General features: G+C 34.5%; 1 protein-coding gene and 1 long non-coding RNA gene across 2 annotated transcripts in view; both read right to left on the bottom strand.

Moving 5' to 3' along the window:
- The window catches only part of LOC141447249 (prolactin-releasing peptide receptor-like), a 383,052-nt gene extending 372,692 nt beyond the window's left edge, over positions 1-10,360 (bottom strand). The window contains exon 1 of the mRNA XM_074114571.1: positions 10,025-10,360. The gene's annotated coding sequence lies outside the window, so the exon portion shown is untranslated. The remainder of the gene's footprint in view (positions 1-10,024) is intronic.
- A 1,622-nt stretch (positions 10,361-11,982) lies between these two features.
- Positions 11,983-23,774, bottom strand: part of LOC141447246 (uncharacterized) — a 49,707-nt gene continuing 37,915 nt past the window's right edge. The window contains exon 2 of the long non-coding RNA XR_012454227.1: positions 11,983-12,212. This is a non-coding gene — a long non-coding RNA (uncharacterized lncRNA). The remainder of the gene's footprint in view (positions 12,213-23,774) is intronic.

Genomic DNA, 23,774 nt, shown 5'->3' with positions numbered 1-23,774 from the left:
TTATTATAAAGTTTGCAAACTATTTCAATAGAATAAAACCAGAAAGAAGTTTTTCAATTTAAATAAAATTGAAAAAGAAAAAGCAAGATAATGGATTGTCGCTTACAAACAAAATCGTTTAATTCAAACTTCTATCTCAAAGGGAAAGATTGTATAAATACCGGTAGCAAATTTTTTTGTATTTTTAAAGACAATCTATGTAAAACAATTCAATCAATATTTACTTTCCTTTCTCTGTGTACTAATTAGGAGGAAGTGATGCAATCGTGACAAAATTTTCGATATAATTGAAAACTCGAGATTTAATTTCGATAAACCTCTTGAGATCTTCCTGGCCCAACTTTATCAAAATCGGGCTAAGATTTACGAAGATTTAGTAAGAATAGTTTTAATGGGGGCCTTAATTGCGTGGGGTCCAACTCTCCTCCTAAAGATGCTCATCGTCGAGACCTCGGTTTACGTTGTTTATAAAAGAAGGTAGCAACAATAACAACAAAAAGAATTTTTGAAAATGCCTTTTTTTACCCATTTTTTGGATAATTTTTCTCTATAAAAAAATTACAGTTATAAATGGAGTATTTGCCCTATATTGTTGATAGAAAATTTGGGAATTCTATTGTTTATAAACATACAAACTGTGTAACCTTCCCCAGAAACTAGGACTCAAACCTCGCTTAGGACCAACAACAAACTGGGAAACAGTGCTCAAATCGAAAGTACGAGGGTCGTTTGAAAAGTTCGTGCAAAGTCAGAGAGATAGCACTACTGGCGCGTATCGAGGTTATGTTTAGTTAGTAGCATCTCTTGGAAGAACACACACCAAGTTTCAGCCAGATCGGTCTATTTCTTTGTGTTTGGCATTCGTTTGAATCGAGGAAGTCGAGTGATTTTCAAAAAATGGACGAAAAAGAATTTCGTGTGTTGATTAAACACTACTTTATGAAAGGCAAAACGCCTCAGGAGACTAAAGAGAAGCTTGATAAACATTAATGGTGACTCTGCACCTTCGATTAGAACAGTTTATAAGTGGTTCCAAAATTTTCAGAGTGGCCATATGGGCACAAGTGACGCTGAACGTTCTGGACGCCCTGTTCAGGTTACTACTCCAGAAATCATTGATAAAATCCATGATATGGTGATGGATGACAGAAGAGTGAAGGTGCTTGAGATTGCTAGTGCTGTGGGCATCTCGAATGAACGGGTACATAATATTTTGCATCAACATTTGGACATGACAAAGCTATCCGCAAGATGGGTGCCGCGATTGCTCACGCTTGACCAAAAACGAAATCGTGTGAAGTGTTGCAAGGACGGTTTGTAGCTGTTCCAGAAGAATCCGCAGGACTTTAAGCGTCGTTTCGTCACTGTGGATGAAACATGGATACATCACTACACTCCTGAGACCAAAGAACAATCTACGAGTAAACAATGGGTTACCAAGGGGGAATCTGCGCCAAAAAAGGCGAAGACCGTTCTTTCGGCCGGAAAGATTATGGCGACTGTCTTTTGGGATTCGCAAGGAATAATCCTCATCGACTATCTGGAAAAGGGTAAAACTATTACTGGTGCATATTATTCATCGTTCTTGGACCGTTTGAAAACCGAGCTGCAAGAAAAACGCCCACGATTGGCCCACAAAAAAGTCCTTTTCCATCACGACAACGCACCAGCTCACACCTCAGCAGTTGTGGTCGCAAAATTATTGGAAATAGGGTTCCAACTCGTTTCACATCCCCCCTATTCTCCAGACTTGGCTCCCTCGGACTACTATTTGTTCCCCAATATGAAGAAATGGCTGGCGGAAAAAAGATTTTATTCAAACGAGGAGGTGATTGCAGAAACGAATGGCTATTTTTCAGACTTGGACAAATCCTATTATTCGGAAGGGATCAACAAACTAGAGCAGCGTTGGACGAAGTGTATAAGCCTAAAAGGAGACTATGTTGAAAAATAAAAAAGGTTTACCCCAAAAAATTAAGTAGTTTTTATTTTTGCACGGACTTTTCAAACGACCCTCTTAGCAAATCTTATGACAACAAACTATAGTTTGTCCCAGACTATGATAGTACCTATATTGGACCAGAGCGGGAAAAAAATCCAAGACAGATACAAAGAACACATCCGCTTGTACAAAGGTTACTTACGCAAACCTCCTCATCAAACGCAGTCATCAACTGAACAGTATCAACAACAAAATGACTCTATTACATTCAGGTATAAAAAGGAAGACTTACGGGCATATTAGAAAGAGTGGAAATATATGCAGTCAGAAAGCCATTTACCAAAACAATATGAAAAACCAAATTAACTAAAACTCAGATTTTTCTTTAAAGTCATTCTGTACCAAACACACCTTTACAGCCAAAGAATACTCTCAAAAAAGGCAAGAATATAAGCAGCGTGTTCTCTGCTATTGAAAGTGTTCTATTTAAGATCTTATTTATTGTATTTACGCATAATTTGTTGAACGATTAGAATCACATATTCATCAATATTTAATTCAACAATTATATCCCGGCACAAAAGAACTAGGTATGATTCAGTTTTTCCTGCTTACCTTCTCACAACTTCCATTTTACAATTCTAAAACACTGCCTACGCACAAAACATACATACCCCTTAAATACCTATCGGGATTCTTTAATTTTATTTCAGCATTTGTAAGGATTCATTGAAATCGAAATGAAGATATAAGATCCTTAAATACTACCGAGAAATTTCTTAGAATCTGTAAGGTCAAGGAGAGTGCTAGCTTGACCTAACTCTTGGACGTCGACACATCAGCACAAAACTGCTACAATCATAACCGAACTGAGACAGTTATAGCCACATATTTACATAAGAACACTAACAATAATGTACAAGACTAACCCTATTCTGACCTACCTCTCTTGAATTTGGATAACAGCTGGTAAACGACTGACCAAACAACTAGACGAAATTTACAAAAGATAATTCACTGAATGTCTCTTCATTCGCCAAAAACACACAAATTCATGCTAAGGATTTCGAGTTGCATTAAATAAAAGACACAGTCTTCTAATAATATATTTGTTGTATTTTTACAACCATTACATTAGAGAAAAACTGATATAATTTGGAAACTCGGTTTGCAATAATTGACTTGATTGACTTACTGCTAGTAGTTGCATCTTCTTGCAAAGTTTATAGTGATCAACTTGATAAAATTTCTCGACTTGTTACTTATTTCGTTAATACATCAAAAAGGTTTAGAAATCAATTCCAAAAAAAAACATTTGAAAAAACAAACATAGCTAATTTAGAACTTGTAGTCGATTAAAAAGAAAAGATTGAAGAATACGTCAATAAGGTTTAGAAAGCAATTCCAAAAAAAAACATTTGAAAAAACAAACAGCTAATTTAGAACTTGTAGTCGATTAAAAAGAAAAGATTGAAGAATACGTCAATAAGGTTTAGAAATCAATTCCAAAAAAAAACATTTGAAAAAACAAACAGCTAATTTAGAACTTGTAGTCGATTAAAAAGAAAAGATTGAAGAATACGTCAATAAGGTTTAGAAATCAATTCCAAAAAAAACCATTTGAAAAAACAAACATAGCTAATTTAGAACTTGTAGTCGATTAAAAAGAAAAGATTGAAGAATACGTCAATAAGGTTTAGAAAGCAATTCCAAAAAAAAACATTTGAAAAAAAAAAAACAGCTAATTTAGAACTTGTAGTCGATTAAAAAGAAAAGATTGAAGAATACGTCAATAAGGTTTAGAAATCAATTCCAAAAAAAAACATTTGAAAAAACAAACAGCTAATTTAGAACTTGTAGTCGATTAAAAAGAAAAGATTGAAGAATACGTCAATAAGGTTTAGAAATCAATTCCAAAAAAAACCATTTGAAAAAACAAACAGCTAATTTAGAACTTGTAGTCGATTAAAAAGAAAAGATTGAAGAATACGTCAATAAGGTTTAGAAATCAATTCCAAAAAAAAAACATTTGAAAAAACAAACAGCTAATTTAGAACTTGTAGTCGATTAAAAAGAAAAGATTGAAGAATACGTCAATAAGGTTTAGAAATCAATTCCAAAAAAAAAACATTTGAAAAAACAAACAGCTAATTTAGAACTTGTAGTCGATTAAAAAGAAAAGATTGAAGAATACGTCAATAAGGTTTAGAAATCAATTCCAAAAAAAAACATTTGAAAAAACAAACAGCTAATTTAGAACTTGTAGTCGATTAAAAAGAAAAGATTGAAGAATACGTCAATAAGGTTTAGAAATCAATTCCAAAAAAAAACATTTGAAAAAACAAACAGCTAATTTAGAACATGTAGTCGATTAAAAAGAAAAGATTGAAGAATACGTCAATAAGGTTTAGAAATCAATTCCAAAAAAAAACCATTTGAAAAAACAAACATAGGTAATTTAGAACTTGTAGTCGATTAAAAAGAAAAGATTGAAGAATACGTCAATAAGGTTTAGAAAGCAATTCCAAAAAAAAACATTTGAAAAAACAAACAGCTAATTTAGAACTTGTAGTCGATTAAAAAGAAAAGATTGAAGAATACGTCAATAAGGTTTAGAAATCAATTCCAAAAAAAAACATTTGAAAAAACAAACAGCTAATTTAGAACTTGTAGTCGATTAAAAAGAAAAGATTGAAGAATACGTCAATAAGGTTTAGAAATCAATTCCAAAAAAAACCATTTGAAAAAACAAACATAGCTAATTTAGAACTTGTAGTCGATTAAAAAGAAAAGATTGAAGAATACGTCAATAAGGTTTAGAAATCAATTCCAAAAAAAAACATTTGAAAAAACAAACAGCTAATTTAGAACTTGTAGTCGATTAAAAAGAAAAGATTGAAGAATACGTCAATAAGGTTTAGAAATCAATTCCAAAAAAAACCATTTGAAAAAACAAACATAGCTAATTTAGAACTTGTAGTCGATTAAAAAGAAAAGATTGAAGAATACGTCAATAAGGTTTAGAAAGCAATTCCAAAAAAAAACATTTGAAAAAACAAACAGCTAATTTAGAACTTGTAGTCGATTAAAAAGAAAAGATTGAAGAATACGTCAATAAGGTTTAGAAATCAATTCCAAAAAAAAAACATTTGAAAAAACAAACAGCTAATTTAGAACTTGTAGTCGATTAAAAAGAAAAGATTGAAGAATACGTCAATAAGGTTTAGAAATCAATTCCAAAAAAAAAACATTTGAAAAAACAAACAGCTAATTTAGAACTTGTAGTCGATTAAAAAGAAAAGATTGAAGAATACGTCAATAAGGTTTAGAAATCAATTCCAAAAAAAAACATTTGAAAAAACAAACAGCTAATTTAGAACTTGTAGTCGATTAAAAAGAAAAGATTGAAGAATACGTCAATAAGGTTTAGAAATCTAAGGAGAGGACCTACAGTAAATTTACTTGAATTTATTTTATTAACGGTACATATTATAAAACAACCAATGTACATTATTTCATCGCATTTATACATATTTTTTTTGGATTTACGGAGTTAATCGAGTTGTGCAATGAACGAGTCAATTCTCGCATTACTGTTTTACTTCTCTAAGTGAGGTCTGAGTTACTCTTCATTGAAAAAACATGTAGAAATTTTTAAAAAACATAGGCGCCACGATAGCCGAGCGGTTAGAGGCGTTGACCTAGAAAGCTAATATGTATTGTAGTACTGGGTTCAATTCCCGGTCTAGGCCTTGGATTTTATTTAATGGGTAATAAAAGAAATTTACAGTACGTAAAGTATGTTTGCTAGTAGCCTCCGTCCACGACATCTAATTAGTAGTTGGACGTTAAGCCCCGCCTGAAATAAATAGGCGATTACTTTACTTTTACTTTTTACTTACTTTTAATAAATTATCAAAGAATATTTTTTATTTGCCTAGTTACATCATAGGTTGGTGTTTCTTCTGTCCTGACTGTTAAGATCAGAACAGGAGACCCTCCAACCTTACATATAACTATGCCAAACAAAAAGTTAAAAGCATAAACGGTGAAAATGACCTAGTCCCTAGGACGAAAGGTTGGTAAGTAATGAATAAATTTCTTTCTCTTGGAAGTAATGACTCAGTCACCAAATACGATGAACAATACACTATAATTTATTAAACAGTATCGATAGTATTTAATACTACAAAACAGATCCCGTTTAATTAATTTAGAGCTAAAATTAATTAGTTTTCTGGATGCTAATTAGTGGTTTGGTTTACGAAAAACAAAAACAAAATGGAGGAGAAGAGAAAATTTGATTTATGCACCATTTGTTTCACTGCTTTTTATTTTTTTTGGGAAGGGGTAGCCTGAATAATAGTCCACAATTTTTCTAAAAGTAATAACTAATGATTTCCGAAGAAATTAATTCTAAATTGGCAATTTAATAAGGAGAAAATATTATTTTTATGTAAATCTTTCCTTAATAATTAGCAAACTACTTGGAATTTTGAATTGTAATTTACATAATTTGATCTCATTTATTATTATTTTTAAATATATTCTGATTTCTGTAACAACCCATAAAATCAATGAGTCATGAACAAAATTTTAGTCTAAGCTTTTTCGAGAACCCAGGTTCGAATCCACCTACTGGTCCTTACTTTTTTCTTCCTATGAAGTTCTTAGAGCTCAATGTGCGGCGATGGACAGTGATACCTCCTGTAACGAGAGAGCACTTTGCGGAGGCCGGCAGTGCATTGAAAGAAGCTCTGTGCGCTAATGAGCACAGATGTCATTAAATTAAAAATGAAAATTATAATAGAAGTAAAGGAACACAAGAAATCCTTATTGTACACAATCGTATTTCAGTCAAAAGAAACGTTCACCCCTGTTAATTTAAGAGGATTCATACCGAAAGGCAGGAAGACATCTCCTGAAAATACCTGCAGGATTGAAGACTACAAAAACATGTCTTAACACGGATTGACACCTCCTGGACCTCATTTAAGGAGAATTGTTTGCAGAAATGGAGGGTTTTATGACTGTTATCCAGGACCAAGTTATCCTGTACGAGGAGTAAATAATTAAAGTACCTGGTATGCAGGATGACAGATGTACGTACGAGGGTCGTTTGAAAAGTCCGTGCAAAGTCAGAGAGATAGCACCACTGGCGCGTATCGAGGTTATGTTTAGTTAGTAGCATCTCTTGGAAGAACACACGCCAAGTTTCAGCCAGATCGGTCTATTTCTTTGTGTTTGGCATTCGTTTGAATCGAGGAAGTCGAGTGATTTTCAAAAAATGGACGAAAAAGAATTTCGTGTGTTGATTAAACACTACTTTATGAAAGACAAAACGCCTCAGGAGACTAAAGAGAAGCTTGATAAACATTATGGTGACTCTGCACCTTCGATTAGAACAGTTTATAAGTGGTTTCAAAATTTTCGGAGTGGCCATATGGGCACAAGTGACGCTGAACGTTCTGGACGCCCTGTTGAGATTACTACTCCAGAAATCATTGATAAAATCCATGATATGGTGATGGATGACAGAAGAGTGAAGGTGCGTGAGATTGCTAGTGCTGTGGGCATCTCGAATGAACGGGTACATAATATTTTGCATCAACATTTGGACATGACAAAGCTATCCGCAAGATGGGTGCCGCGATTGCTCACGCTTTACCAAAAACGAAATCGTGTGAAGTGTTGCAAGGACGGTTTGCAGCTGTTCCAGAAGAATCCGCAGGAATTTAAGCGTCGTTTCGTCACTGTGGATGAAACATGGATACATCACTACACTCCTGAGACCAAAGAACAATCAATGGGTTACCAAGGGGGAATCTGCGCCAAAAAAGGCGAAGACCGTTCCTTCGGCCGGAAAGATTATGGCGACTGTCTTTTGGGATTCGCAAGGAATAATCCTCATCGACTATCTGGAAAAGGGTAAAACTATTACAAGTGCATATTATTCATCGTTATTGGACCGTTTGAAAACCGAGCTGCAAGAAAAACGCCCACGATTGGCCCACAAAAAAGTCCTTTTCCATCACGACAACGCACCAGCTCACAACTCAGCAGTTGTGGTCGCAAAATTAATGGAAATAGGGTTCCAACTCGTTTCACATCCCCCCTATTCTCCAGACTTGGCTCCCTCGGACTACTATTTGTTCCCCAATATGAAGAAATGGCTGGCGGGAAAAAGATTTTATTCAAACGAGGAGGTGATTGCAGAAACGAATGGCTATTTTCCAGACTTGGACAAATCCTATTATTTGGAAGGGATCAACAAACTAGAGCAGCGTTGGACTAAGTGTATAAGCCTAAAAGGAGACTATGTTGAAAAATAAAAAAGGTTTACCCCAAAAAATTAAGTAGTTTTTATTTTTGCACGGACTTTTCAAACGACCCTCGTATAATGTGCCATCAAAAGCCAGAAACTATACAGCGTATAATCTAGATAGATAAATAAATCTTTATTATAAATATGTACAATAAATACAGTACAATACCAATGTACAATACATTACAACCTTCATAACAATCATATGCGGAGAGCTTAAGATTTGAAGGATACAGAATGCAGGGAAAAATGGAAGGAAAAACCTGCAGCTAGTGTAGAAAATTGGAGAAGTATGCGTTTGATTCTTTTGTGTCTGTTGGGAATAGAAGGATCTGTAGGAGGCTATATCGTGGCACAGTGGATTAGGATGGCAGTCTAGAGTGGGAAAAGGAGTTTCAGCAGACTGATTTTGGATATAGGAGTGTACCGGGGGATAATGGACGCAGTCTCGTGGAGTGAGTCAATTCTAGTGCGTCTATCACTAAGTCTGAGAAATTTGTTCTGTGTTGTCTTTGGAGTTTCTTGATGTTGCTACTACAAGTCCAGGCTCCAGGCGGAGCAGGCGTAGAGCAACATCGGCCTAATGAATGTAAAGGAGTAGTTTGTTAGTCACAGTCATTTTGGAGTCACGATAATAAAATTTTCTATTTAATCCATCTAATACGACTAAAAATCAAAATTCTATAATCGGAATTAATATTTACAGTACTACAAAACATCTTAGCTTTTCCTATCTAGCATTGGCCTTAACCTTGCGCAAAAACAATATCGTAAACCAATAAAGTTCTCCTGGAGGTTGCGATTACTGCTGATTGAAAACTCTTACAGGCTCCACAAGCAGTCTTAGAGGCTCGCAAAGGCTTGAGATGTATTGTGGTATGTACTGTGTCCGATCTCCTTGGACTAGACCTTGGATTTTATTTAATGGTTAGCGAAAAAGAATTCATTGTTAAGTGAGTTTGGTAGTCGCCTCTGTCTACACCTAATTTGGTAGCTGGACGTAAAGCCCCGCCTGAAAAAATAGGCAATTACTTTACTTTTTTTTTTCTTTACTAAGAAATACTGAAAACGAATATGGTATATAAACTATGTAAACTGACTGAAATTGTTCATTTTTTTTGAGATATTTTTATCAATAATACACTATAAACCACTCGCTGAAACCACTTATTTCGTAATCTAGAGATATCAAAATGTATTTCTGGTTAAAATACAAAAAACATTAATAAGAAATTAAACTATTCCAAAACTTTTTCTTAAAAAAGGATAACAGAATGTTAAAATTGATCTTTAAAAAAAAATTAGTAGTCTTGTTATTTGAATAATACAAATTTAAACTATGCTTGTAAAATAATCCATTGTCGTAAAATTAATCTTTGCGAAACAATTCAAATATAACGCTTAATACAGCATTAATTGTCTTGCGATTAATTCTAAACAGTTTTTTTTGCATTAGAATTAATTTGTGACAGCGTTTCTAAACAGAAAGATTATTTAATAGATTTCTAAAAAGAAGACTTCGACTTAACTGTACAAGTGGCATAACCAATAGTTTATCTATTCAGTTAACTGTTTGTTTTTTAACTGACAAAACTTTTTTGATTTACCTAATTCTTTTTCATTATTATTCGCTTTATTATATTTACCAAAACTTCATTACTTATTTTAAAGTACAACATTAATTTAAATAATCATCTATATTTTTGCTATATTAATTAATGATTAATTAAAAATAATAATAATATTTTAGAACTTACTTTTAAATTGGAAGTGCCATTTTCATTGTTGCCAACTTAACTTGAACTCACCGCTCAATTTTACTTTTTTTTTCAATTAATTCTATTCATTTTAAATTAATTAAACAGCAAAATTTTAAAAAATAAACACGTTTTAGCAAAATTAATATATTGTTATCACGTCAAAAATTTGAAAGATGGAATTTTTAAAAAAAAAATAATTTCTTTTAAGTAAATTATATATTTTATTTTGGTTTTTATTTAACTCAATTATTTGGTTGATTTACTTTTCGTGACCTAAAAATGCTGACGCAACTGTACAGACGTACGCGACCTTACTTAAAGGGCTAACTACGCTCATCTGTCCTTTATATATATGTTCCAGGAATCTTCCCCCACTATTCTCCCAGCGGGGTGACCTATAGTGGGGGGAATTGCCGCTTTCAACAACCTTCATTCAACCGATGAACTTAGACCATATATTTTGCTAATTTTTTATTTTACTTAATTATTTCTAACGTATAGAAAATAATTATAATTTTAATAAATTTCAAAAAAATCTTTTAAATAAATAATAGCGTTACATTTTTTTTTTACTCATTAGCCTTACAAGGCGACTGCACAAGTTTGGGAGCCACATTATTATCATTTGTTTATTTTAATAATTGAAAAAAATATTAGACCTGAAAAAATAAATAAATACCTATACAGCGAGCTGCATTTTGTTCTTTATTATACGAGTAGTTAGAGAACGTGCAAAAATTAAAATTTAATATTTAGGATACCATAATAGATCTGCACAACTTTTATTAGAAAAATTATTCCCATATTTTAAGTCACTTCTGGAATAAGAGGGTGGGTAAGATTCCCTACAAAATGGGCGTTACTGTTTATTGTAACTGTACAACGAGCTATACAATGTTAATAAAAATTTAATATGGGACATTTTCCCATTAAGATAAAGATAAGACTCCTGTTTTTCTGGGTCCTTAGATTTTCTCTTCCTAGGAGCGCTAGTGTGCACAATATTTTGTCTGTAATGAGAGAACCCTTCTGGAGGTTCTCGTTCAATCAAAAACTGTGGGTGACACTAGAACTAATTAAATAATTTAATAAAAAATCATCATTGAATTACAAACTTTTTTTTTTTTTAATCATTTATTTAGTTACAATCAACGCACTTTGCGTTATAAGCAACAATGATAACAATAAATAACAGAATAACAGAGTGGAGAAGTTACCCAGCGGTAACACTCCAAAAACATTTTACTTTCTACTGACTCTCTTCATCAGAGAGGAGATCGCGAGGCCACTGTCTTTTAAGACGTCTGGAAGTGTTCTTGAAGATAGATGTTGTACCAGTGGATTGTGATGTGTTTGAATGTTAAGATGGAAATTTCTGTAACGTGTTTTTGCAACTTGTGTGACGAAAGGAATGTTCAAGTCTGTGTGAATGGTTTGATTGGTGACGTAAAAAGGAGCGTTTACTATAGAGCGAAGAATTTTAGATTGCAAGGACTGGATCCTTTGCAGATTTGAGCGTTTGGTTGAACCCCACAGTTCGATGCCGTAAGCCTCTGACTGGCTTTAGTATACTTACATATATTAGTCTTTTGTTGTCCAGAGTGAGTTTTGATCTGTTGTCGAGTAGTCTTTTCAGTTGTCGGAAGCGTCTGTTAAGTTCTGTTCTCTTAAGTCGAGTATGAGGGTTCCATGTGAGTCTTCTGTCAAGGTAAAGCCCAAGGTAGCGGACTACGTTGACAGCAGGTAAAGGAATAAGATTGTAAAAGATAGGAGGAAGAGTGATGCGTCGAAGAGTGAAGGTGATATTTTGAGATTTAGTTTCGTTCAGTTTGATAGCCCATTTTTTGAACCAATTTTCTAAGGAGGTGAGGTAAGTCTGAAGGTTTCTATTAGCTATTATTGGGTCTTTGTCAGTAGATAAGATGGCAGTATCGTCAGCATAGGTGAGAAGAGTAGTTTGAGGATGAGTAGGTATGTCTGAGGAGTAGATTGTGTACAGAATGGGGCCTAGTATGCTGCCTTGCGGAACTCCAGCGTCAGCATGGCTGAATGGAGAAAGAATAGTTCCTACCTTCACTCTAAAATGTCTGTCAGTCAAGTAAGATTTCAAAATGAGGAAATAGGTGGCTGGAAGAATGGTCTTGAGCTTCCAGAGAAGTCCAGTGTGCCACACCCGATCGAAAGCCTGCTTCACATCAAGGAACACCCCAGAACAACACTCCTTCTTCTCAAGGGAGGTGGAGATTACATCTACAACTCGATGGCACTGCTGTATGGTGGAGTGCTGTCGCCTGAATCCAAATTGGTGATCAGGGAGAATGTCATTAGATTCAATTATTGGAAGAATACGGAATTACAAACTTAAGAAATAAATTTAGAAATAACAAAATCGAATTTTAATTGCCTGTATCAATAATAAAAATAGTTTAGATGAATGAACAAGCAGTAAATTTAGGGTCATTGCGTTCACCTGTTTGCAAAATTGCTTCTTTTTTTTTTCTTTTTTTAGGTAAATAGAGCTATGATTGCCCTAAATCTATTGTAAAGAAAAAAAAGGTGATAATAACTTTAAAACTATAGCTCAGATATTTCATTTTGTAGCCCCAAAATGTTTGTAACCCAAATTTAAATTCTGAGTTCCTCATTTGCTGTTTATTCTAACAAATAATTTGAGTGTTTCTACAAAAAAAAAAAAAAAAAAAAAAAGAAGAAGCTTTGAACGCTGAAAAAAGAAAGCTTATTAATTTTTTTGTAATATCTTCTTATCTTTGATTAAATTCTAAATGGAAAGCTTCCAAATGATAACATCATCTTGTTTTTTTCTAACTTTAATAAATTTGAAAACTGCTTGAATTCAACTTCGTCTTAAACTTTGTTTATATAGAAGAAGTTTTATCGTAAAAGCAGAAATAAAACTTTTTGTTTTGTTTAATTAATTTATTCTTTCAATTTGAAGCTGTCAGATTTATTAAATTAAATCTGTTAAATTTGTTTGTTAAATAAGTTAGTTAATTTTTGGAGATAATTAATTAACAGCGTCGTCTTTGTTTTCTAAATCCTGAACAGAAGTGGGAGTAAAATCGATTTCAAAGAGGCACTTTTTAAAGATCAACAGTCTTCTTCAAAAAGAGTAAAAGATTATTGAATTCTTTTATTTAATGTAAAACGCTTTTGATTTTATTGATTGCCATCAACAAAACATTTCTTAACTTGATCTGTACAGGCTTTCATTAATTTTTTGTTTTTTCCAGAGCTTTTCTCTGTTTTCACCTCCCACTTTATTTTATAGAATTTCCCTCAGATTGAACCAGAGTGTATCATCATCCTCTATAATTGTGTTGCCCATTACTTATGTTTAATCAAATTAAATCATCTGGATTAATAATTAATTAAATATTTAATACAAAATATCATCATCCCCTCCCATCATCCTCTATAATTGTGGTGCCCATTACTTATGTTTAATCAAATTAAATCAACTGGATTAATTATTAATTAAATATTTAATACAAAATGTCATCATCCTCTCCCATCATCCTGTGTAATTGTGGTGCCCATTACTTATGTTTAATCAAATTAAATCATCTGGATTAATTATTAATTAAATATTTAATAAAAAATAATTATCGAAATAGAATCAAAAAATAAAGATCATATTACAAATAATGTAATAAAATGTTATGTAAATATAAGACAGTTAAATTTACAAAATATTCAATTTTTTAAGAGAAATATTTTTGTTTATATGTTAAATTTTTCTTCATTATTTTTTTAAAGAATGTTACTCTGACTTACTCCTAAGTGTACATCTTCTGAGAGTAAATATTTACTGTAATTGTGAAGATATATCTTTTTTTTGATATATCTAGGGTCACTAACAAGTGATAATAATTTTGTAACAACAAATAATAATGGCATAACCGCAGAAATAAAGGGCGAGAATAGCGGTAGGAAACAGATGCTTGTTCGCTGTTTAAAAGGTTTTGCAGTTTTTAGGATTTGTCTTGCAAGGCTAAGATAATATAGCCTATAAAACCATAATCCAGGACCCATCGTCACATACGCCAGCAAAACCTGGGTGCTCAGCAAAGAAAGTGAAAAGATACTCGGGGTTTGGAAAAGAAATATATTTGGCCCGAAGTACAAGAATGGTGACTGAAAACAAAGAAAGAACCTTGAACTAATGGAATTGTTTAGGAGAACCAGACACAGTCGCCCAAATGAAGAAGGAGAGATTGAGATGGTTGGGGGGGACACGTGGAGAGGATGCCTGCGGGATGGGTGCCGAGGAAAACTGTTAAAAGAAAACCCAGGAGGCAGAGAAGAATTCGAGGGAGCTCTCCACTTAGATGGCTGGATGATGTGGAGGAAGACCTTTGTTGGGTCGAAGTGAGAAGATGGCCGCCTTAAGGCTGCAGACCGTAATGAATGGGGAAAACTGGTTGAGGAGATCCAGGTCCTGCTTTAAGGACTGTTGCACCAGATATTAAGTAATAATTGTGAATTGTTATATTTGGCAGCAGAATAAATACAAAGGATTAGATCTCCGAGAGTGTATCGCCCCATAAGTAAAGTAATTGCCTATTTTTTCAGGCAGGCATTACGACCAACTACCCAATTTAGGTGTCATAGACGGAGGCGACTAGTAAACATACTTTACTACAAAGTTCTCATATTATACACAATTAAATAAAATCCAAGGCTTAGATACTGGGAATCGAACCTACTAAACCAACAATACATCTTAGCTTTAACCATACAGGTCTCGCCTTTAACCGCTCGGCTATTGTAGCGCCTGTCAGCCTTCTCACCACACTCCTTTACTTTAACATTTCATTTTATAAATATTACAGCTAATCAATAAAAGTTCCTCAGTATCAAAATATCTTCAACCATTATTATAGCGATAATACATTACAAAATATCGTTTTACGCTGGTTTGGCGTTAATTATCAGCTACTAGAAATATATAATACAGGAACTGTACAATACAGCTCACGTCTAATAATATTATATACCCTTAATGAATTATTAATAATCTGTAGAACATTACAAATAATTAGAATGCAAATTATAAAGTAAAGTGACATCTTAGAACGTGAATTTTAATTGAGTGTTCTGCTAATAGTAAATTATAAAATAGTTAGTGTTTCATAATAATTAAAGTAGGTGTTTTTATTTATTTTAAGAATGTATTTAAAATTAAATCAATTAAAACTGGTCCGGTAGGACAGTTGTATAAGGGTTGATTGTCAAAAATTACACGAAAAAGCGTAACGTTTAAAAACACCCATAAATAAATATGTGGTTAGTACGAGTAGCAATAGCAATATTTGTAAAATCAAGAAAATATTATACAAATATAAAAAAAAAATTCTTCAAGCAATAGAGTTGACAAGAAAATCCGCAATCATTTTGCTTGTAATTCAGACTGCAACGATGTGGTTCAAGGTTGTAGAAAATGGTCCATTAAGGGATTAAAGACATTATCGTGATTAGATATTTTTATAACTCAAATGGCTTCGTTAAAGTCTGGTGATTATTGCTGTCCACATCTTGCCAATCTAGATTTGATTCTTTCTTTCTTCATCCATTCTTTCTTTATGTTTTTGGAGTTTTCAACATTTTTAGCAACAAGTACAACAATACGAGGGGGTACCCAAATATAACCGGAATTGCGTTGCCGCGCATGGAGCTTATGTAGTACGCATTTCTGCCGCTAGACGTGTATAGCGCAATTCCTTGCCAGTTCAGTCCTGCCTGTGTTGTCTGCCTGGCTTGTTCTGTTCATCTGCAGTGATTGTTTTTACCAGCGCTGTTTTGTTCTTTTTTCGTTTTTTATGATGGCAAGTTTAAGTGAACAACGTGCAGCTCTGAAATTTTGTTTTCTACTCGGCAAAAATGCTGCTGAAAGTGTTTTAATGTTGAAAACAGCTTACAAAGATGACGCTATGGGAAAAACTCAAGTATACGAGTGGTTTACTCGGTTTAAAAATGGCGACATGTCGATTGATGACAAACCTCGTTCTGGACGTCCATCAACTGCCCGAATCGACGAAAATGTTGAAAAAATTCGAGAGCTGGTGTTCACAGACCGTCGACAGACAATTGATCAACTGTCAGAGAGTAGTGGGTTATCTTGGAGCTCGGTTCAGCGAATTTTAACGGAAGATTTGGGGATGAAAAGGGTTGCTGCCAAGTTTGTTCCTAGAGTTCTGACTGACAATCAAAAAGAACATCGAGTTGAAATGTCGTGCTTTGAAACAACAGCTTGAAACTGATCCAGACTTTCTGTCAAAGGTCATTACTGGTGATGAGTCATGGTGCTATGGTTATGACCCAGAAACAAAGCAACAGTCGAGCCAATGGAAGACGTCATCTTCACCCCGACCAAAAAAATGTCGTCAAGTCAAGTCAAACATCAAAACAATGCTGATTTGCTTTTTTGATGCCAAAGGCGTAGTCCATTCAGAGTTTGTCCCCCCCCAGGTCAGACCGTCAATCAAACCTTGTATTTGGAAGTTTTGAAAAGATTGCGCAATAGTGTTCGCCAAAAAAAGACCCGATTTGTGGCAAACAGGAGACTGGTTCTTCCACCACGACAATGCACCTGCACACACAGCCATCTCTGTTACACAGTTTTTGGCTAAAAATGGCATGGTTCCGCTGCCCCACGCACCTTACTCGCCTGACCTGGCTCCGTGCGACTTTTTCTTATTTCCACGCATGAAAAAGGGCATGAAAGGTCACCTATTTGACAACATTGAAGAGGTCAAGAAAAAAACGAAGAAGGAGCTGTCAGCCATTTCTAAAGATGACTACAAAAAATGTTTCGAACAGTGGAAGCACCGGTGGGACAAATGTATTAGTTGTAATGGAGAGTATTTTGAAGGGGATAAGGTTGTTCTGTAAAAAAATTTGTAAATAAATAGCTTTTAAAAAATAATTCCGGTTTTTTTTGGGTACCCCCTCGTACTTTGGATATAGCGTGATTTGATGTTATCTCGCATTGAAGCCCAGTTTTGTCTTCAAAATAGAGGGAATTTCGAAACCATTTAGTTTTCAAATTCATTAATAATCTGAAACTCTAAATATCATTATTAAAATTACATTAAAAGATTGTGTAAAAAAAAAAGAAAAGTAAAACAATTATTTTCAAAAGTGGATAAAAGTAAAAAAATTGCTAGAAATTTGTCTCATATTTTATAACTGTCAATCGTTGTCAATCTAATTCGGCGTCTGATGTTCCCGTCCTATTTCAAGACCATTACAACACCATGAAGAAGGTAAAATTCATTTAGTTGGATTGACGTAAAGCATCTACTCCATCTAGTGGGCTAACTCCTCCTTCTTAAACTGTTTAAACTGGCATCACCAGCCAGTTTTTAAGGAAATAATGTTATTATAGTTTTTTTTTCTTTTTCTTATTTATTAAATAATTTACGAAGCGTAAGCCACAGAAATGAGAACAGTATTTATATTCAAGAAATTGTAAAATGAAAAGGGACGAAGCTAAGCGGTTAGTGTATTGGATTCCCACGCGGAGATCCAATGTTCGAATCCAGCTGCTGGCTCTTAGATTTTTTCTTACCAGGGAACTTCTTACAGCTGTAAGAAGTCTTCAACGAAAGAACACTGCCCGGAGGCTGAAAGTGAACTGAAAAAAGCTCCGGGCGCTAATAACTTCAAGATGTTAACAACAATATTAGTCAGTCTAACATTCAAAGTGAGGCAATCACATGATAATAATCATCACATTTATTCATAACAACAATAATTTATGGTAAAATTATCATCATATTATCATCAATTATTAGAAAAATAGAACAAATCTTTCGGCAAGTTGACGATGGCTCGATTTGGTTTTTGGCAAAATCTTCCAATACATTTATTTTCTCTTTTAGAGTTAACCACTTTCGTTTGGGAGACATATCGGAAAAAATAATATTGTTTGTCCAAAGTTATATTGAAAAATGGTTAAATTGGTACAAGATTTATGGAGCTTATATAGGAAACTTTAGGAAAAACCAGAAAAAAAAAAAAAAATTGAGAACGGATAATTATTTTGATCACCGCGTCAAACGAACTTTTAATAATAAGGTGGTCCGTTGGTGAGAAGGTGAAACATTTAATCCGTTCCCCAAAATCAATGCCCGCGGTCGCTATGTAGAGTAGATCGTTAGACGGAGGTTCTTTTTTATAGAAAGTGTATAGGGGTAACACTGGGAAATCCAAAAACTGTCCGTAAATGGAGGTGGTCGCTAGTGAGAGTGTTCTTTATGGGAGGTTCGACTGTAATTCTAATAATTCTAAAAATATTTCTGGTTATATCACAAAAAAACCATAACTGGAGATATCCCGTATAGTTAAATAAGAGTACGAGAGAGAAGGAAAAAACTATACTTTCTCTTCTTGTTACCCGCTCAAGAGAGAGACGCCATCACAAGAATATACCCTGTCATCTCTTTTGCTGGGCTACTGCCCACGACTCTTTTGAATTATTCAGATGCGTTAGTGTCAATTGCAGTGGGTACAAAATAGTAATACATACATGAATAAAATATTTTCTGATATATTAAATGGTTTAATAAAATTTGTATGAAATACACAAAAATATCTATGCTCTATTTTATTCTTTATCTTAAATAACGGAGCTTCAATGGTAACAGAGGTAAATAAGTAAAATAATTTGGAGAGAGTATTGAAAAATAGAGTTAGTCAGCAACTGTAGGCGAGACAGTTACGTAAGTGAAATCAAAATCTCCACACTAAACGGATCAATCTAGATCTGACTATGAAAGAAAGTACAAAACCTCCTCAGGAATACTATCAAAACGGATAAAATCAACGATATTGTAACGAAGTGACTTTGGCGCCATCTCTTGGGAGGAAATAGAACCTTTAGTTCGCTAGAGAGTCACTAGAAAGAGCTAGTGTAAAAGTCGGAAGTCTAGACTTTACCATGGGCGAACAGAAATGCATAGCTTATACTGTAAGCTTCTAGCAGTTCCAGAACATTCTACGGCTCCAGTGCAGTCCAATAGTCAGTCTTTGTGCAGTTTTTATTGTGAATTTATGTAGTAAATGATTAACAGTGAACTGTTGCGACTTTAGAGCATTAATTTAGTAATTAAAAGTGTTGTTAGTAAATGTAATTTTACTGTGCTGTGTAATTAAATCATGTTTGTAACAAGTTAAGCGTGTTTTATCATTTACGAACCTTCTCTATTAACTAGTGGCAGTCACTAGTTGCAGTTTGTAATTTTCAAATAGAGAGAGAAAATATTAAGAAATTTATCCAGCACTACATATCTAACCACATTTTCGGAATAGAGTTTATGGATCAGATGATTTTCCGTTTGTAAATGTAGCTGTGGATCAATTTTATAAGTTATGGCTGAAATAATTGAAATAATGGAGCCGTTACATTTTCCTGAAAAGAGCCAGTATTAGCTCGGCAAAAGCCCTGCTCTAGAACAGGTAACGAAACCTGTTTTTCAACAGTTCATTACCCCGTAAAACATGTTTAAATAAAATGTTTTGATTACTTAACGATATTGTTAAAGGGACTTCTTCTTTCTTGGCATTACGGTCCATGGAAGGCGTCCTGGACTCCTCAATTTTTCCAACTGAGGATTCCAGACGTATCCAGAGGTTTTGCTGAGTAAGGTAGTCCGCGGCCGTACGCCTCAACTCCCGACACAATGGAGAACCTTGGATTTAAAGGGTTTAAACTCTTTTTGCCAAAGCTATCTTCAATGGAAGGTATAGGTTCGTCCGTGTATAGTGTTTGATGACTTAGTCTGCTTATTTACACGAATTAGTGTAAAGTGTATTATACGAGGGTCGTTTGAAAAGTCCGTGCAAAGTCAGAGAGATAGCACTACTGGCGCGTATCGAGGTTATGTTTAGTTAGTAGCATCTCTTGGAAGAACACACACCAAGTTTCAGCCAGATCGGTCTATTTCTTTGTGTTTGGCATTCGTTTGAATCGAAGAAGTCGAGTGATTTTCAAAAAATGGACGAAAAAGAATTTCGTGTGTTGATTAAACACTACTTTATGAAAGGCAAAACGCCTCAGGAGACTAAAGAGAAGCTTGATAAACATTATGGTGACTCTGCACCTTCGATTAGAACAGTTTATAAGTGGTTTCAAAATTTTCGGAGTGGCCATATGGGCACAAGTGACGCTGAACGTTCTGGACGCCCTGTTGAGGTTACTACTCCAGAAATCATTGATAAAATCCATGATATGGTGATGGATGACAGAAGAGTGAAGGGGCGTGAGATTGCTAGTGCTGTGGGCATTTCGAATGAACGGGTACATAATATTTTGCATCAACATTTGGACATGACAAAGCTATCCGCAAGATGGGTGCCGCGATTGCTCACGCTTGACCAAAAACGAAATCGTGTGAAGTGTTGCAAGGACGGTTTGCAGCTGTTCCAGAAGAATCCGTAGGACTATAAGCGTCGTTTCGTCACTGTGGATAAAACATGGATACATCACTACACTCCTGAGACCAAAGAACAATCTAAACAATGGGTTACTAAGGGGGAATCTGCGCCAAAAAAGGCGAAGACCGTTCCTTCGGCCGGAAAGATTATGGCGACTGTCTTTTGGGATTCGCAAGGAATACTCCTCATCGACTATCTGGAAAAGGGTAAAACTATTACAGGTGCATATTATTCATCGTTATTGGACCGTTTGAAAACCGAGTTGCAAGAAAAACGCCCACGATTGGCCCACAAAAAAGTCCTTTTCCATCACGACAACGCACCAGCTCACACCTCAGCAGTTGTGGTCGCAAAATTAATGGAAATAGGGTTCCAACTCGTTTCACACCCCCCCTATTCTCCAGACTTGGCTCCCTCGGACTACTATTTGTTCCCCAATATGAAGAAATGGCTGGCGGGTAAAAGATTTTATTCAAACGAGGAGGTGATTGCAGAAACGAATGGCTATTTTTCAGACTTGGACAAATCCTATTATTCGGAAGGGATCAACAAACTAGAGCAGCGTTGGACGAAGTGTATAAGCCTAAAAGGAGACTATGTTGAAAAATAAAAAAGGTTTACCCCAAAAAATTAAGCAGTTTTTATTTTTGCACGGACTTTTCAAACGACCCTCGTATGTCCCTATTGTACAGTGAAAGTGCATGGAGTTTTGTCGTAGGAACCCGTGGGATTGCAACACTCAAGCTGCATGCAACAGCGAACCCCTGCGAGAGTTTAAGGGACTGTTGTAATTTAATTATTCTTCTAGCTTATAAAAGTCAATGTAAGTTGTAGTAATTAAGCAAATTATTTAATAAATGAGATCTTGCGTGTTATAAATAAAAATAACTTTTGAACTAGCTCTACTTGGATTAAAATACTATAACCAATAGGAAAAAGGTATGTTTTATAATTATTATTACTATTATTATTATTTTTTAAAAGATTTAAGGCGCTTCAACATCTAAGGTTATTGGCGCCCGGAGCTTTTTCCAGTGCACAGCCGGCCTCCGGACAGTGTTCTCTCGTTACAGACAACACTGTCCATCACCGGACAGTGAGCTGTAAGAAGCTCCTAGGAAGAGAAAATCTAAGGGTCAGCTGCTGGATTCGAACCCGGGACCTCCGCGTGGGAGTCCAGTATGCTAACCTCATAGCTAATCCCTTCCCTATATTATTATTATTAATATTATTATTACTATTATTATTTTTTTTTGCGTTTATTTATGCTACAATCAGCGCGTTAGCGCTATAAGTAACAGTGATAACAGAGTAACTTTGAATAACAGAAGTATACGAGTGGAGAAGTTACCCAGTGGTAACACTCCCAAATATTATATGGTTAGTCACTCTCTTCATTGGAGAGGAGATCACGAGGCCACTGTCTTTTAAGGCGTCTTGTCCGGGTTGTCAGGAAGAGTTCTAGAAGAAAGATTTTTAGCTAGAGTATTTATATGGGATTGCAGGTTGAAGTGGAGTTTTCTGTATCTTGTTTTAGCCACTTGTGTGACAAAAGGAATGTTAAGGTCAGTGTGTATAGTCCAGGTTGGAGACATAAAATGGAGCGTGTACAATAGTTCGAAGTATTTTAGATTGTAGAGATTGGACCGTTTGGTTGAACCCCACAGCTCTATCCCATACGCCCAAATGGGTTTCAAAATAGAAGTATAAATTAGTCTTTTGTTGTCCAGAGAGAGTTTTGATCTGTCTTATAAGAGTCTTTTAAGTAGTTGATAATTATTATTATAAATAATTTATTTCAAAAGCCATTTTGATTAACACCGTGCTCTTAATGTATATCGTTGCAATAATTCAACTCAAATTAATGGTAATTTTATTTGACTGTATATTATAAGCAGGAATTTTAAAAAAACAATGTACATGGATTTCATCGTGTTTCTCCATTTTTTGGTTTTATGGAGTCAATCGAGATGCGCAGCGAACGGCTCATATGACTTCTTTATTGATATCCAATATCTTTATTAACGTTTAAAGTAAAACAAAATCCAGTAAACATTTTATTTGTAACCCAAACTTATGTCCAATTTAAGTCAAAGTTATTATCAAATGGAAATAACCCCCAAATTTGAAATACTTCTCATGGCCAGTTAGTTGTATAATAACAAAACAAATCCAGAATTCCAGAATGAAAAAAAACTCAGAAGAAAGTAGTGTTCTTTGTTCTTGGTGACTGATTTATTAATCCAGGAGGAAAGAAAGAACTTAGGATCTAGGGTTCAAGAGCAGACAGGACAGTAGACAAACCAACCTTGCTGCAAAAAAATATTATAATTATCAGTAGCATAAGCCCTGAAGATGACCTAGTCTCTAGTTCAAAAGCTCGGAAAAAATAATAACTGAAATTGGCATTATTCTTTCTTCCATCTGAAAGTAATATGGCAGACGTTCATAGTTACTTCATTACGCGAAATCTAACAGAATTTCATGTGTTCAAAGCTCCCTAACGTTCCTGGCTTTAGTTAAAATCCCTAAGGCTGGAAACATAGTGGAGCGGCGAGCAAAGCGGCGATGATAGCTGCTTCAAATCAAAGAGAGCGACGAGGAGCGAGCAAAGATTCGCATGCACATAGTGACGAGTTTAGTCCTCGTTCTCCTTTTGACAAAACAAGATGGAGGAACTATTTATATATGAAAATTCTTCGTTGAAACTTTGGTATTTGCAGCAGCTTAGTAGTAGGAGCTGCAGTGTTCATGACATAAATAAGTCTAGAAATGAACTTGGTAAATTTCATCACTTGTACCAACAACTTCGGGAGCATCCTGGCAAGTTTCATTCGTATTTTCGAATGTCTTATCAACATTTGATTACATACCTACTAGCCCAGTGTAACCCCATTAATCAAAATCAAATTTTAATGTTTTTGAATAATACAGCTCATAACATGAGTTAGGCACAATATAGAAAAATTAACTAAATACAAATCTGTGAAACCCCATTAAGTTACTTACCAGTTACTTTAAGGTTAGAAAAAATAAATAAAAAATAGAAATATATAGTTAAAAAGAAATTAGTCAATTAAAAAAAACAATAATTTTATTAAATCACTACACCATGATTTGTCGTAAATTAATGTTGTTCATCTGAAAAACTGGAGTAGTACGACGCTACAGAAGAAGGATTGGAGAATTCGTCCTGATCAGAAGTAGTAGGACGTGAAAATGTAATTTAATTTTGCCTAGTATTTAGATGAAAGTTAGCTTTAAGGGATTGAGAACCAATTAAATGTAG

The sequence above is a fragment of the Rhodnius prolixus genome, unplaced genomic scaffold, assembly GCF_049639745.1.
Source record: "Rhodnius prolixus isolate KJV_2025 unplaced genomic scaffold, Rpr scaffold_7, whole genome shotgun sequence".
Taxonomy (NCBI): domain Eukaryota; kingdom Metazoa; phylum Arthropoda; class Insecta; order Hemiptera; family Reduviidae; genus Rhodnius; species Rhodnius prolixus.
This window is presented reverse-complemented; position numbering and strand designations above follow the sequence as displayed.